At 38.1% G+C, this 17,437-nt stretch overlaps 1 protein-coding gene and 1 pseudogene across 1 annotated transcript in view; one reads left to right on the top strand and one right to left on the bottom strand.

Moving 5' to 3' along the window:
- The window catches only part of Epha6 (EPH receptor A6), an 839,925-nt gene that overhangs the window by 79,191 nt on the left and 743,297 nt on the right, over positions 1-17,437 (bottom strand). The gene's annotated exons all lie outside the window — the stretch shown is intronic.
- On the top strand, positions 3,537-3,909 carry LOC126505789 (60S ribosomal protein L35-like; annotated as a pseudogene).

The raw sequence follows: 17,437 nt of genomic DNA, 5'->3' as shown, positions 1-17,437 counted from the left end.
CTTTATCTGTCTTCCCTGAAAAACTTATTCCTCCTTGAATCACCTTTTCTTGATCCAAGGACCCCACTCAGACTTGGCTTCTTCTATCCATTTCTGAGCATCTCTTCTCAGATTTCCCATCTTCTCAACTCTTAGCTCAGGATGTCACAGCATACTCTCTATTCTCTTGGTAGACGTACATCCTTAAATGACACTGATAGGCCAGAAATTCACAAATTATCTTCTTTGGACTCCAGGTAGGTGTGTGTACATGTGTGTGTGTGTGTGTGTGTGTGAGAGAGAGAGAGAGAGAGAGAGAGAGAGAGAGAGAGAGAGAGAGAGAGAGAGAGAGAGAGAACACGTGTGTGTGTGTGTATGTGAATATTTTGGCTCAACATCTCAAGTTGGTGTGTCATGTCTACCATATTCACAATTAAGCATTTTCATCTTTCCCCGACTGCAGTTTCATACAGCCATCCTTTTTAGGACATCCAGAAAACTTTGACGTTATTTTTTTTAACATACCATAATTATTCTCATACTCAATGCAATTAGAATTCTGGTAGCTCTAAGTTAAGAATATATCCAGAATTCAATTACTTTTGTCATCTCACTAGTTTTTACATCTGCATGTGTTTTAGAAGTTGAGGTAGTCAGTCTTTTTTTTTAAGTTAAAAAACTACAGGCATCGATTTTAACAATAGTCTATCTTTGATATGATTTAATTTACATATGCAGCACTCATGACATTTAATTAAAAGATCTGATGAATAAATTGGTTTTATTCTTATAAAGTATTATATATAAATGCAACCCAAAGTTTATGAAGAACAAATGTTTCAAATGAGTTTTTGTCTTACTATCATGACAGTAATCCAGATTCATAAGAAGGAAGCTATGTTTTGATTGTCAATACTTTAAAAAGTGAACATCAACCATAATTCTAATTGCATTGAGTATGAGAATAATTATGGTATGTTAAAAAAAATAACGTCAAAGTTTTCTGGATGTCCTAAAAAGGATGTTCACCGGTAACATACCAGCTAAGCCGAGCAGGGAAACAGATATGCGAATCTGAAGACTGTCACCACTTTCTTCTCCTGTCAAAATCCCATCCCGCAGTCTTGTCCCTAGCTCTGCAACAGGACATTAGCTGCAGTCTTCCTTCCCCCATGCCCACATCTCCTGTGGATCCCACAGTCAATCCCCTTCCAACCTTCCTCCCAGTACTCTGTTACTTTATCATAGCCCCGAACAATAGGAATCACATCCTGCTAACCCACAGGTCATTTCTGCTGTAAACTAGGTCTTCTCTTTGTATTCCCTTAGACCAATCCCCCAGTATCATCCCCAGATCTGCAGCATAACATACTTGGCAGCTTCACCTGACGCCCTGCTTTCATCTTCTATGGATCTCATAGATCTTCCTGTTCTAACCTCCTTTCTCCAACTCCTTGCTTTGTGCCAGACCCAACCACAGCAGGCTCCCCCTGCTAACCCAAGAACTGCTTCTCCTAGGATAACAAGTAGGCTTAAGGCAAACCCTTTACTTTTCCTACTGCTCTTGAGATGTAACCTCTCCAAGTCTCAGAAACCCATTATGATCTTATTTTCCCTCTATGACTTCAACCCCAAGGGGTTACAAAGACCTTCTTTCCCAGTCGTTCTTTCCTTAATACATCCTAGTATCCCAGCCTCCAATGTTAGTAGATATTCCTTATGAACGCTTCAGCTAAATAGGCCAGAAAACCAGGCAACACACAGTATCATACTCTTAGAAAATCCGGAGAAGAAGCAAAACCAGAAATAAAACCTTTATCCAACAAAAACAAATCCAGAAATCAGTACCTACACCTATAACCACCCTAAACATAGATGCCTAGACAATAACAGCCAGGGCAATATGTATCCTAGCACAGCAGACCCTGAATATTCCAACATAGCTGAAGCACAAGAAAAAAAAAGAATTAGATGAAGATGGTAGAAGTTCTTAAAGAAGAAATAAATAAATCCCCTAAAGAAAGCAAAAACATAAATAAACCCACAAACAGTTGAAAGAAAGGAATAAACTTTCAAGACCTGAAAATGGAAATAGGATCAATAAGAAAAATACAAACTGGAAATGAAAAATTTATGAATTTTGAACACAAATTACAGAGGCAAGCTTCACTGAAAGAATACAGGAAATGGAAGAGAGAATCTCAGGCATTGGAGATATGATAGAATAAATAAGTGTATTGGTAAAAGAAAGTGTTAAATCTAAAAATCCCTGACACAAAATATTCAGGATCTAGGACTCTATGAAAAGACCAAATCTAAGAATAATAGAAATACTCCAGGGAAAATGCTCAAATAATAGGAGAAATCCAGATCAAAAGTACAGAGAATATTTTCAACCAAATCGTAGAAGAAAAAATTCCTACGCTATAGAAGGAGATACCTATAAAAGTACAGGAAACATGCATAATATCAAGTGATTGGACCAGAAAATAAAGTCCTTTTGCCACATAATAATCAAAATACTATACACACTGAACAAAGGGAAAATATTAAAAGCTTTAAGGGAAAATGACCAAGTAATACATAATGGTAGACTTTTTAGAATTACACCTGACTTCTTAATGGAGACTCTAAAAGTCAGAAAGGCCTGAACAGCTGTGCTGTGGACTCATTACCTCAGGGTAAAGGATTGGGAAAAGATATAACAAGCAGATGGATCTAAGAAGCAAGATAGTGTAACCAGTTTACTATGTAACAAAATAGATTTCAAACTAAATATATACATACTCACTAAAGGAAAAATCCACCATGATGTCACTTTAAATCTTAACATCCATGCTCTAATCACAAAAGCACCCAAGTTCATAAAGAAATACTGGTGTGGGAAGTCCTTCTGTCTATGTGCTGCCTTTATTGGTTAATAAATAAAGCTGTTTCAGCCAGTGGCTTAGAATAGGGCGAGATGGGAGTTCCAAGAAGATAGAGGAGGAAAGAGTAGCTGCCTGCAGGAGACAGATACACAGGAACCTTGCCAGTAAGCCACAGCCACATGGCAATACATAGATTAATAGAAATAGGTTCATTTAAGATAAAAGAGTTATCCAGAAATATGCTAGAGTGATTGGCCAAACAGTGATTTAATTAATACAGTTTCTGTGTGGCTATTTCAAATCTGGTTGGCTGGGGATGGTCGGGCAGCCCCCCCTCCCCAACAAAACAATACTACAGCTTAAATTGCTCATTGAAGCTCACATACAAATAATAGGAGACTTCAATATCCTATTTTTACTAATGGACAGATCATCCAGACAAAAACAAAACAGAGAAATTCTAGAACTAACAGATAAACTAAATGCACCAAACAGATATTTATAAAAAAAATTACACCCAAACACAAAAGAATATACCTTCTTTTCAGTAATATATTTCACAATAGCCTCACATAATATAAAATATCTTAGAGTAACTCTAACCAAGCAAATGAAAGTCTTCTAGCTAAAAAAAGTCAAGTCTTCTTTCTCTCTGACCAGGTGGCCTCAGCGGTGAACAGCGCAGCCATGGCCAAGATTAAGGCTCAGGACCTGAGCGGCAAGAAGAAGGAGGAGCTGCTGAAACAACTGTAGGAGATTTGAAGGTGGAGCTATCCCAGCTTCGCGTTGCCAAGGTGACAGGTGGCGCTGCGTCCAAGCTCTCCAAAACGCGAGTTGTATGCAAATCCATCGCCCGTGTCTCACCGTCATTAACCAGACTCAAAAGGAAAACCTCAGGAAATTCTACAAGGGCAAGAAGTACAAGCCTCTGGACATGCGACCCAAGAAAACTAGAGCCATGCGTCCCCGGCTCACCAAGCACAAGGAGAAGCTAAGGACAAAGAAGCAGCAGTGGAAGGAGAGGCTGTACCCGGTAAGCAAGTATGCGGTCAAGGCCTAATGGAAGGGAAATAAAGTGCAAGACTGGCAAATAAAAAAAAAAAAAAAAGAAAAAAGAAAAAAAGTCAAGTCTTTGAAGAAAGAAATTAAAGAAGGTATGAGAAGATGGAAAGATCTCCAATGTTCCTGGACCAGTAGGATTAACATAGTAAAAAGGACCATCCTATCAAAATTGATCTACAGATTTCATGTAATCCCCATCAAAATTACAACACAATTCTTTACAGACCGTGACAGAACAATTTTCAACTTCATATGATAAAAAAAAAAAAAAACAGGATAGCTAAGACAATCCAATGCAATAAGACATCTTTTGGAGATATCACCATCCCTGATTTCAAGTCGTACCACAGAGCTACAGTAATAAGAACCAAATGACTTTGGCATAAAAATAGACATGTTGATTAATGACATTGGTCTGAAGATCCAGACATAAATCCACATGCATATGGACACTTCATTTTTGATAAAGAAGCCAGAAATACAACCAAAAAAAACATAGCATCAACAAATAGTGCTGGCCAAGCTGGATGTTGGCATGTAGAAGAATGCAAATAGATCCATTATCTATCACCCTGCATAAAACTCGAGTCCAAGTGGATCAAAGGTGTCAACACAAAAACAGTACCTAATAGAAAAATAGTGAAGAATAGCCTTGAGCACATTGGCATAGTAGACAATTTTCTGAACAGAACACAGAAAGCACCTATGATCAATAATTAATAAATGGAACCACACAAAACTGAAAAGCTTCTTTAAGGCAAAGGGCACTTTCATTAGGATAAGACCTACAGAATGAGAAAAGATTTTTCACTTCACATCCAAAATATATAAAAAAAATCAAGATATAAGACATCAAAAAAACAAACAATGCAACTCAAAAATTGGGTACAGATTTAAACAGAGGATTCTCAATAGGGTAAACTCAAATGTCTGAGAAATACTTAAAGGTGTGTTTAACATCTTCATCCATCGGGAAATACAAATCAAAATTACTTTGAGATTTCATTTTACATATATCAAATGGCTAGGATCAATAACAAAAGTAACAGTTCACACTGGCAAAGATGTGGAGCAGGGGGAACATTCCACCATTGCTGGTGGGAGTGCAAACTTGTACAGTCACTCTGGAAATCAACGTGACTGTTCCCCAGAAAGTTGGGAACCAATCTACCCCAAGATGGGGTCTGGGGCGATAGTGTTGTAAGATCCAGCTTTAGTTGGAGGAGAGCCTTGGGTGGGTGATGTGAAAACCTATTGCAGTAGAAACATCCTGCAGTGTATGATGGTGATTCTAATGAGGATTTCTAGTAGTGCAGGGATACAGAATCTCAACTGGTCATCTCTTGTTGCCAGGCAAGGCTCCCAGCAGCAGGACTGGGTTGCAGTTCATTGAATCGGTGTCCAAGGGGGTCCATGGAAATTCCCAAACTCCCAGCATGTGGTTAACAACAAAAGTTAGCTCTCTGCAAACCGACACCTGAGCCCTAATACTGGACACTATACTGCATAACTCACTGAACACAGGGAAGCTGAGCTGGTGCCTACATGGAGTCTTTACCCCTATGTTCTGGTCTCTTTGGTGCAGGAAGTTACTCTACAGGCAATTAAAAGAGTATTGTGGACACCATCCCAGCCACAAAAGCTTTGACCTACAGTCTGTCCTGCCCACAAAATAAGCAAGGACAACGGTGGCACAGAATTTGTGAGAATGGCTACTCAATATCTGATTTGACTTAAGACTCATTCCATGAGACAGAATCCATACCCAACACTGCTTGGGTGAACAAGAACAAGAGACTATATATCCCAGAGACCTAGGGTAAAATCAAACACTACTGGTTTAAAAAAAAGCATCAATAAAATGACTCCTATTGATATTCTTTTGTACTTAGAGATCAGTGACTTATTCACTTATCATTAGAGAGGCTTCCTTTAGGAGCAGATGGGAACAGATGCAGAGACCCACAGGAAGACATTACATGGAGAGCTCAATGGGAGCTTTCCATCACATCCCTCCTCTTCCAGGAAAGAGAAGGTAGAAGACTGTAAGAGCCAGAGGGGATGGAGGACACCAAGAGAACAAGTTCCTCTGAATTAACTAAGCAAGGTGCACATGAGCTCCCAGAGACTGAGGCAGCAAGCCTACATCGGTCAGCACTGAGTCCTCTGCATATATTACAGCTATTCATTTAGTATTTTTCTGGGATTGCAGACCATAAGAAGAAGTGTGTCTCTGACTCATCTTCTTGTTTTTAATACACTTCTCCTCCTGTTGAGCTGCTGTGTCCAACTTTGATATGATAGTTTTTACCTCATTTTATTTTATTTTGTCATGTTTGGTTGTTATCTCTTAGAAGCTTGCACTTTCCTAATGAAAGACAGAAACAGAGTTGATTCAGAGGAGAGGAGAAATGGGGAGGAACTGGGAGGAACTGGGAGGAATAGAAGGAAGGTGTTGTGGGGTATTTGTACTCTGTATGAAGATATAGGGTGACTGGTGTAATAAAAAGCTGAAGGGCCAAGAGTTAAACAGGAGAGGTTAGGCAGGACTTCCAGGAAGAGGGGGACCGAATGTTAGAATCTGGCACAACTGGAAATGCCAGCAGGACACTGCGGAAGTCAGTTATACAGAATGAAAGAGAGGTAAAGAGCCCGTGGCAGAACATAGATTAATAGAAACCGGTTAATTTAAGTTGTAAGAGCTAGTTGGGAACAAACCCAAGACAAAGGCCAAGGTTTGATAATTAACAGTAAGTATCAGTATCATTATTGGGGAGCTAATGGCCCCCAAAAAGTCCAACAAGAAAAGATCATGTACAAGATATATTGTATGATTAAAAATATATTTTTCAATAGAAGAAAAAATAAAAAGAAAAGGAAATATAACAACATTTAATCATTGGAATTTTCAAGGAAAGTTCTTGTATAGTTCATTAAAGAATAGTCTAGACTCCTACCAGGAACTGGGTCCATCTCTGACTCTTGCCAGCTTTTGAGGCCCTATTCCTCATACTGGGTGGATTTGTACAGCCTTAATACAAGGGAACGTGCCTAGTCCTATTGCAACATGATAAGCCATGTTTGGTTGATATCCATGGGAGGCCTGTCTTTTACTGAATAAAAATGGAGGCGTGGTGGATGTGGGGGTGCAGAGGGGTAGCAGGGGGGATTGGAAGGAAAGGAGGGAGGGGAACCTGTGGTCAGGATGTAATAATATCACTAAAGGGAAATGTTTTGAAGTTACTACTAAGTTTCAAAATTATAAATTGAATTATTCTATAAAAGATGATTTTTTGCTTAGAGTTTATTTTTCATTAATTGGAATAATTTAACACTGTTTTGATATGTATAATCTCCCATTAACAGGTTTGGGTTGGTATATTTGCTTTCTTAGTAATAAACACAGTATGAAGCCAATTAAGGAAAATAAAATGAAATAAAAATTACACTTTGCAGACCTTTAGGTGTCTCTTTCTGTTTGGTCCCAAATGATCTTTTAACTCCAATCCAAGTTCTATGTATTTTGTTTATAAAATCAGTATTTAAACAAGCTTTCTTTTGTGTTTTGTTGGAAAGTCAAACCAATAAAGCACTGCTTTTTCGTGGTTTGTTTGCAGTATAGGCCACATTATAATATTCTCATGTAATTACAGTAATAATTCCTATATGACTGAGACTCTTGATGTATCTGAATATTGAAAGCTTCTAATTGTTTATATAAAGTTATCCTGAAATCTGATGATTAGCCATTCCGTGACTAAAAATTTCTGATGAAGGGTGTCAAAACTGGGTTCTGCCTTGAAATTGGTCGGGAGGAGGAAAGATGGAACATGCTGTCTTACAAGATTGTGGCTTTAGATGACAACAGTGAGCAGCAGACACACAGCCTTCTTCAACTAATTGTTTTCCTGTCTATTTCTAATTGAATCAGTCAGTTATTTGACCCGAATAACCATTTCCTCAAGTGTCTGCAATAAGCAGAAGCCATTGTACTGCAATTTTCAAAGACTTGATTTCAGCTCAGTAATTGAATTTTCCTGATTTCTTTGTGATACTCCCTGGGAGTATCACACTGAAGAAAGCAACAGAGAATAGTCCGGGCTAGACAGAATTTATTTTTGTCTCTTTTTGTTTGAGAATGCAAAGCATGGGCCTCATTCATTGATAAAATGATTAGGTAAAATTTTTTGTTGACCTAGTAGGTCAGTTATTTTGTATAGCATGCACTATCAGAATACTATTAAATATGAATTTATCCATGTTCACATGGATAAAAATTGGCTGTTGGAAGAAATTCATGACAAATGTCCCTGCCTACACGTTTCATGAATCATATCTAAATGAGCAAGTAGAGACCAATGTAGCTTTTTTAACATCTGTACAAATGAAAATTAAGACAGTTTGTACACTTGCTTGAGACATAGCTTCGGATACGAAGAAAAGAGACATTGTATTGTTCATATGCCTGCTTTAACATCCATATCAATATAATTTCTAATGTAATAAACTATTCTTGAATCACCTAGGTTTTTATTTTTTCTCAGTGTTCTGTGTTCTCAGAATGCAGGTTTCTTTCACCCTGTACCTACATCTTTTTAAACTATAGTTCTCTTTCATAAAATGCCTATTTTTTTCTTTGGGATATTGAAAAAATACTTTTCTAGAAAATATTTTAGTTAATACTACTTGCATATATCATGTAAATGAAGGGCTAAATATACTCTTATTAGTGGTAAACAAAGATATACTTTAAACCATTATAGAAAGGCAGGATTGGCTAGACCCGCTAGTTCCATGTCAGTCTAATTCTACTAAGATGGACTTGGCTGGCTGTGTTGGCACACCTGATCTTTGCTCCAGAACTGTATTAAGAAAAGGGTATAAATGAGCCTTGAGAGCTTGTCTGGAGGTTCTAACAGGGGAGTGCAGTTATTCCTACACCCTTGACCAAAGACTGGTCCTCCTCTATTCGGGAAAGATCAGCCTCTTCTTCGATGGAGCACGCAGCTTTGGGAGGAATGCACATGGAGCTGGTGAGGGAGGAGAGGGCCACCTGAAAGCCAGCCATTCAGGTCAGCCAGATCAACCCTGGCAGTCAATGGGGTGGTAGATGTTGCAGCCGGATAACCCTCACATCTGTGATAAGTACACCCACTGAAACAGTTTACCTGAGCTAATGGGAGTTCACCAACTCCAGCCTGACAGGGAAGGAAACAGCATAGGACCAAACTAGTCCCTTTGAATGCGGGTGACAGTTGTATGACTGGGGAAGACTGCAGGGCCACTGGCAGTGGCACCAGGATTTATCCCTACTGCTTGTACTGGCTTTTTGGGAACCTATTCTCTTTGGATGGATACCTTGCTCAGCCTAGATATAGGAAGGAGGGCTTTGGACCTTCTCCAAAGCAATGTACCTTACCCTCTCTGAGGGGGTGGCGTTGGGAGGGTGGGTGGAGAGAATGGGAGCAGGGGAGAGACGGGAGCTGGGGTTGGTATGTAAGATGAAAAAAGTTTATTTTCTCTCGTTCTTTCTTTCTTTTTGAAGAAAAAGGTAAAAAAATACCTACACTAAATCTTGAGCAACTAGGTCATAAAGAGACTGACTTCTCAATGGATTCAGAACATTTTTATAGAAATTCGTATGGTAAGTTTCACTCTGATTCGGGGTAGAAAACCTTGTTTGAATTCCATTTGGTGTAAACCTGTCCTTAAATGTGTGTGTGTGTGTGTGTGTGTGTGTGTGTGTGTGTGTGTGTTCATGCGAAAATGTTTTGGGAGTTTGTGTACATATGGGCATGTGTGTATGGAGGACAGAAGTCAGTCTTGTGGGTCCTTTCTCAGATGCCATCCACCCCCCTATTATTGTTTGAGCCAGGGTCTCTCACTGGGACCTAGGGCTTGTTGACTCCACTAGGCTTCCTCCTTTGAAAGACCCATGATTTCTGCTGCCCCTCCCTTCCGAGTGACTGTGATTACCAGCACCTGCCACCCTGCCCATATGTCACATCATGCTGAGGATGGAACTCAGATCCTCATGTGTATGCAGAAGGCACTTTACCAGCGGAACTGCCTTTCCAGCCCCGGCCTGATCCTTCTGATTTTCTTTTACTATGTTAAGTTTGGCTGCTGCCAAGACATTGCAGCACTTGGCTGTAAAACTGCAAAGAAGTTTCACAATTCAATAGCTACTAATCCAGCTCATCCTTCACCAGTGAAAAGTGGATCAGAGTTTATTTATTCAAAGCAAAGATTTAGGTCCTACTCTGTCTATATATGGGATTTGCTGAAACATTCATGTTATTCCTTTTCCTGGCCAATATCAACTTCTTCATAGTCATTCTGCTTCTCTTCTTGCCTTTAGGTCTCCTTTCTTTTATTTTAAGAAAAATATTTACTTATTTTAATATGTTTCATTTGTATGCCTGGTGCTTGTGGAGACTAGAAGAGGGCATTTGATCCCCTGGGACTGGAGTTATAGATTGTCGTGAGTTGCCATTGGATGTTCCTGCTCCTCTGGAAGAACAGCTGTGCTCTTAAGCTCTGAGCCATCTCTCTGGCCCTTATATCTCTTTTCTTTAAGCCTTTTCACAGTGAAGTTAGTGAAATGATATCTCAGAAGTTGATTTTTGCAAATCCTCTTATCCAAGACTTTCTTTAAATGAGAATAATTATGTTTTCAAGAGGCCTTTTATTTAAAAGGGAAATTCGCACAGGGTTTCACTAATGACTGGTCTTTTCTTGAGGGACATTCTTAATGGTCAGGGACAGAGAACTATGTCATCTTCTCTCCTGCTCACTTCTATTGTATTGTTGGTCTTTGACTAAAGGCCTGTTCATATAGGCAAGACCTCTGTCATTGAACCATTCCACCCTCTCTCCTCAAAGGTAGGATTTTGATTTTAGTTAAGCAAAGCAAATTTTAGCAAAAACTAAATAATTACATTTTTTAGGACAAGTGTCTGCTCTTACATAACATGAAGCTGTTATTTATGCAAAATAGTACCAATAAAATCTATCTCTGTAGGACTAAAGGACTCTTTCCACACATTCAAAACTTTCCCTACTTATTCCATCTCTCCTTTTCCTGTTCCTATTTATTCCCTGCTTTCTCCTTTGTTTCTTTTATTTTTTTAATCTTTATTCATATATGCAGAGCAGTGGGTTTTATTGTGCTATTTCATACTTCCCATTTCCCATTATAATCTCATCTTTCTATTCTCTTTCCTATTCCCTAATAGTCGCTCATCTACTTTCATGTCTATTTCTATCCCTACACTCCGCATATGAGAAAATCCATGTGATTTTGTGTTTGTTTCTAAGCTCAAGGTTGGTAGGCAGGACTTTATGATGTTGTGCTGTCTCCTGCATATACTTTCTCCATTTACTTCACTGTTGTTTTCATTAACTGGGCCATTGCTACTTAAAGCCCAGAGGACCACTAACTCTGCTCTTTCCTGCCTTCATTAATAATTAGAAAGAATTATAGTAAATGAATCTCTGCTCTTAAAAGTCAACAGAAGCACTCAGTTTTCAGGGAACTAGTCATATCAAAACTATATAGAGAACATGAGTGGGAGATCCACATGAGACGATCATACAGAGGCACACATATACAGGAGAAGGCATTATTTTGTGGAGCTGGAAGTTGGAACATTATTTAGTAGACCTGCAAAAGCACTTTCGGTGATTTAATAGGTAAGAAGCAGATCTTGAAATTGGAATTGAAAGAGATAATTTATTGCATAATTTAGTCCCTTTGACCAGAAAAGGAACACTACAATTTTTGGATCTAAATTTAATTGGGATTTAACTAGAATCTCCGAAACTTTTTCATTTTTCACTTAGAAAGCACCAAGCGCTCATCCTTTCCGGAGCCGTGATGGACGGTGTAATCCAGCAGAGCACAGTGCATCCTAAATCACCTTCTCAGCAGCCACAGTGGGGCAGCTGAAAGAATTGGACTGAAATGAGGAGCTAAACAGCTTTGTGGTCTGCTCAGGGAAGGGAGTCAAGCTTGTTGGGTAGAAAATGATCGGAAGTCACAGCTTCCAGTTCTACTTTCTCTTTATTTTTGACAATGAAAAATCTATGAGTGATTTCCTTTCCCCTCCTTCCTTGTCTTTTGCAGCAGTTGCTTAGCAATCCTTGCTTAAATAGAAAAGATTTTTAAAAAAATCCTTAAGTTACTTTTTTAGAGTTTATTCTGAGTCAAAGGTTTCATAAATTGCAACCTTCCATTATTACAATACTAAGGTTACAGCAGAAAGATTATTAATAAAGACTTTTAAATGTTATTAAAATAATAAGACAATATGTAGATTAAGTGTATTATATTTTATTTTTATCACGGACAATGCCTCTTGCATAGTCCTATTGAATATGCTCTTGTAAGTTCAAAACCATACTTTCCATCCCTTAACTCTCATATGCTTCTTTACAATCAGAAAAAGAAGACAAATCAGGCTTAATTAGGAGTCATTACAGTAAAAGAAATTGTCTCACTCAACTGCCTTATGTAATAGGAAGGCTGCTTGTTGGTTTATGGCTGCTCAACCCCAAAATAATCACACAGAAACCATATTATTTAAATCACTGCTTGGGCCATTAGCTGTAGTTTCTTATTTGCTAACTCTTACATTTTAATTCAACCCATTCCTAGTAATCTGTGTATCATCATGTGGCTGTGGCTTATAGGGTAACATTGTCTGGCATCAGTGGGGCTACATGACTTCTCTCTAACTCCTCCTTCTTTCCCCCAACATTCAGTTTAGTTTTCCCCACCTACCTTTAGTCTCAGCACAGGCTCAAGACAGTTTCTTTATTAACCAATGGTATTCACAGGATACAGAGGGGAATCCCAAATCCCAAATAACCATATCATAGAATCTATGTTTCTTTTAAATCTATTATTCTATCTCCAACACATCATCTCGCCTAGTCTTTCTGTCATGATAGAACTGACTGAAAGAAAGACAGAGAAGAGAGGAAAATGATGACAGCCTGGGTAGTTATTTGTGAATTTGCTAAATCCCAGTCTGGTGGTCTCAGCTAGGTGTGTGCTCAAGAAGGTTATTTATGATGCAAAGGGATTAAATTTAGAATAGTCTACACCAAAGATCTGAGGGGTATTCCCAAGTCGGAAAATGGAGACTCTGGGAGGGACATACAAAACGTGGTCAGTAACTGAGTTGACAGCAATTAGAGGGCATCAAGGACCTTTGAAAGAAACTAATTATAGATCCTCTAGAAGACATTTTGCCTTCCCACAACTCCTAGATCTGCTAATTGAAATTCTCTTTTGTGAAGGCATAAGAGTCCTGATCAGATGAACAGCAGTGTTCTAGTAAAAACACAAATCAGAAAAATCATTATAGTATCTATTTAAAATAAATAAAGTGTTTGTTGATGTTGTTGATTTCAAAAATACTTCTGCGGCTAGAGAAGAGATTAAGATGAGTGTTATTCCAACACGAAAACACTCATTAAGGTTTTAGACACCATTCAAACTGGAGTTTGCGGTTTTTGCTTAAGCATCTTGCAAATCTTCAAGTCCTTTTCATACATTACTTGAAAGGTGTGCTTTGAACATTATATGACCAGAGAGTTGAAGCGGTACCCAAGCATATATTGAATAAATAACCTTGCTATTGTATAATCAAGAAGTCAGCCTGAATTGGCCAGTGACAAACCAGAGATTTCTAAAGGACCTGTGAACAATTGGTAAAGGCAATGGGAAAAGTGGTAAAGTAGCTAAGCTCTATTTTCCTAGGTACAGATGGCTAGATACTTTACTATCTCTCTTCGAGTTTCAGTGGATGGGTCTGAGATGAAAGGGTTGCCTCTGTAGTTTTAATTTGATTTCTTTGCAAATTTGCATGCGGCTAGGAACGCTATTCTTAAACCCTTGCCAGAAACAGTTGTTTAATTTCACAATTATTAACGTGTATTGTCTTTGTATCTGAACAGTTAGCAATATTCACTAGCAGTTCCAGAGTTAATTGTGAGGCATTCTATTTTCTAGCATGCAGATAGTGTCAGAGTTTTCTGACCTCGTGTGATTGGTGGCCAACACTCCTTTATTGTATATAGGAGAGATGATCCTTTCAGGTAGAATATGGCACAGATAACCTGCAAATCATGGTTTACTATGTCGTCAGACATGCAAACAAGCTTCAAAAGATGAATTATTTGTCCTCCAAAGAAACAACCAGATGGTTAAAAAAGGAATAAAAGGTAGAAGAACCTGAGAGCCCAGATAATCCATCAGTTAGTTAATTCACATCGAATAATGAGAGTTTGTTCTGTCATTACTGAATATCTACGAAAATTCCACAGTGTGCTTAAAAGAAGATACTTTACATAGACAAACTGAATAAAATCAACTTCTACAGCTGCATTTTACAAGGATACTTACTATCACTTAACTGGAACATACACAATAGGATGTGGCTTCAGATTAGTGCATTTAGAATCATGGGATTCAGGCGTTTTCTAAAACTTCAGGCTGTAGACCAGCTTCACAAGTGTTTCTAGGGAATTTGCATGACTGAATTAATGTCAGAGTATTCCCAAGAAGATGTTGCTAGTCTATTCACAGAGAAAATAGATATTACTTTAGATGGCGACAGGAAATACTTATTTCCTGAATGGCACAAGATGAGTAATCAGAGACAAAATGACCTACAAACTTTAAATAAAAGTGCCTGCATAACAATGCCTATTGTCATAAAGGAAACTAGCACTACAAAAAAGTAAAAACAAAAAAGGAAGCTAAGACTGATGAACACCATAGAAGATTACAATGCCTTAGCAATTTGCTAAAATGCTGTGCTGTCTATAATTTACGGAACGTTATTTTAGCGTAGTGTGGTGGTTTGGGTGAGGATAGCCTCATAGGCTGGAATGCTTGACTGCTTTATGCCTGGTTTGTGGGGCTGTTTTGCTTACAAGAATTAGGAATTGTGGCTGTGTTGGAGTAAGTATGTCACTGAGGGCTGGGCTCTGAGTTCTCAAAAGTCTCAAACCATTCATTCCCGTGTGCTCAGCCTTCTGTTTATGTCCTATGAATTCTCAGCTGTTTCTGTTGTCTTGTCTTCACTCTGCCATAATGGTCTCTAATCCCCACAACTGAAATCCCAATTAAACAGTTGTATCAGTCATGGTATTTTATCACAGCTATAGAAAAATGACTAATGCAGGCATATAGTTGGTAAATATTACAAGGTAGTAGTAGATTTTTTTTTTTTTTTAACTCAGGAGTGGCTTGGTAGTACTCTGCTAGGAAGTCTGGGCTACGGGAGTGGTGTTTACACCCAACTCAGACCTGAATACTGGGTTAATGTCAGAATGATGATTAGGATAATGCATATTAAGGAAGAAAATTTCTTGAAAATAGTAGATTGTTAACCAGAATAATGGGTATTAAACCTAGACTGTAAGTGGCAGAATTAGTGGTCGTCAGGAAGTGTGGATCAGCTAACCGATTTGGAAATATTTTCCTTTTCTCTTTCCATAACTAGGCTGTAAGAATGGTGTTACCCAGGGATGCTTCCTAATCTTTAAAACATCTTAGTGAATCTGAGGATTTCAACTACTTGGAAAACAGAGTTACAATATCTTGGTGTGGATTACCCTTAAATGACATTCTTTCCCTAGCAGGCAGGATTTTTTGAAAAAACTCTGAACAGCAATTTGGAAACTGCATGATTTTATGAACAACTTTTATGAAAGATTTATACCTGTACATTTGTATCTACTTATTTGCTATTTGTTTGATGAATGTTCATACATGAGGTACCTCAAAGATTCCGGTGGCTCTGTCTACACTCAGAACATGTATCACGAATTGTCATGGTTTAACTGTATGGATAAATTCACCAAACAAATGCGGAGAAATCAAGAGACAAATTTGCTGCATCTCCCCTTTTGACTGTATTTTTCTTTTTACAAAAATTAATAAAGCAATGCATTCCCTTCTTTGATGAAGCATGGTTTGAGAGATGTGGATTTTTTTCCTCTGTGATTTGTTCCATGAAGAAGATAAAACTCAAAAAAGAGTAGAGATGACTTTTTTCAGCTTGGCCCACTGACTTTGCAATGGCTCATGTGTTCTGTTACCTGAGGGTTTCCCCAAGCCACTCACCATAGAAGGCACCTTTCCTCTATTCTGTTTCTATCTCCCACTTTTAGCAATTGATGGTGAAAAGGTATTTTGAAAGTAACTAGAGGGCTAGTGAGGCAGTTCAGTTGGCAGAGTACTTGTTATGCAAGAATAAACACCTCAGTTCAATTCCCAGAACCCATAAATTACTAGGGGTGCTGGTTCCTTACTTAATCCCAGCACTGAAGAGGTGAAGACAAGAAGAATCTGGGGCTTGTTGTCAGCCAGTCTAGATTAATAGGTGAACACAAAACCAAGAAAAAACCCTATCTTTAATGAGATGGGTGGTGTTCTAGAGATAAAATCCTAGCTTTTCCTTCAGCCTACAACTCCCTTCATAATAACAAAAATAACAACGATGATGATGTTAATCAGAAAGTTCTAGCAGCGTCGTCTTCAGTTTTTCTTGCATAAACACCCTGAAGACAGATTTGCTGTCTAGATACAAGGATGTATCAGTAAATACTTTTCATATATTTATTTATATTCCAGGATTTAGATTTGAAAATGTTCAAATATGTTGCATAATAAATTTGTTTTTTTTACAGTTCAGAAAAAGTGTAAATGGGAAACAAGAAATGTTATATCTATTTATTTCTAGCGATGCCTCTTCTTTTATATATAAAACAACTTCAGAACATGCAACCCAATATCTTTAAATGTTTGAATGTATAATATTTGTGAGGTCACTTCAGGATATTAGAGTCAAAAGATGGAACAGCAGTATAATTAAGTTACAGACACAAGACACATGGATATTTACGAAAGCCACACTTCCAGCAAAAGTCACAGATTTTAGTCTGTATAGTTTGTCATTTTTATAGTTCTTTGATTTATTAAACAATGTTACCATGCAGAAAGAAGGTGGATGCTGTCTATAAATAACCTCATAAATGTTTGCCACAGCTTGCCAACTAATTATCATCATGAAATACGATGGTTCTGATTAATATATCAAAGGGGAAACTCAATTATGAATGCAAGCAATCAAACTTCAAATACAATCCAAACTAAACCTGGCGTTTGTAAGTCAGAAGAACCCATTGGGGAAACAATTATGGTAGAATTCCAAGGCTGCATTGTGGGGGAAATAATGTTCTCCAGTTCAATAAAAAGAGGTAGGTTAGAATAAAGAGAAAAAGCACTTGGGATATTGTACATGACAATAACACATGAGCTGACAAAAATCAAAACAAAACAACTCATCAAAAGAGATCAAGTGTCTTCCAGTTATATAAATTGAGTTCTCTCTGTCTCTGTCTCTCTCTGTCTCTCTGTCTCTCTCTGTCTCTGTCTCTCTCTCTCTCTCTCTCACACACACACACACACACACACAGAGAGAGAGAGAGAGAGAGAGAGAGAGAGA

Source organism: Alexandromys fortis, unplaced genomic scaffold, assembly GCF_014885135.2.
Source record: "Alexandromys fortis isolate MF-2015 unplaced genomic scaffold, M_Fortis_MF-2015_v1.1 scaffold_4, whole genome shotgun sequence".
NCBI lineage: Eukaryota > Metazoa > Chordata > Mammalia > Rodentia > Cricetidae > Alexandromys > Alexandromys fortis.
The sequence above is the reverse complement of the archived record's forward strand: the minus strand, read 5'-3'. Positions and strand labels throughout refer to the sequence as shown.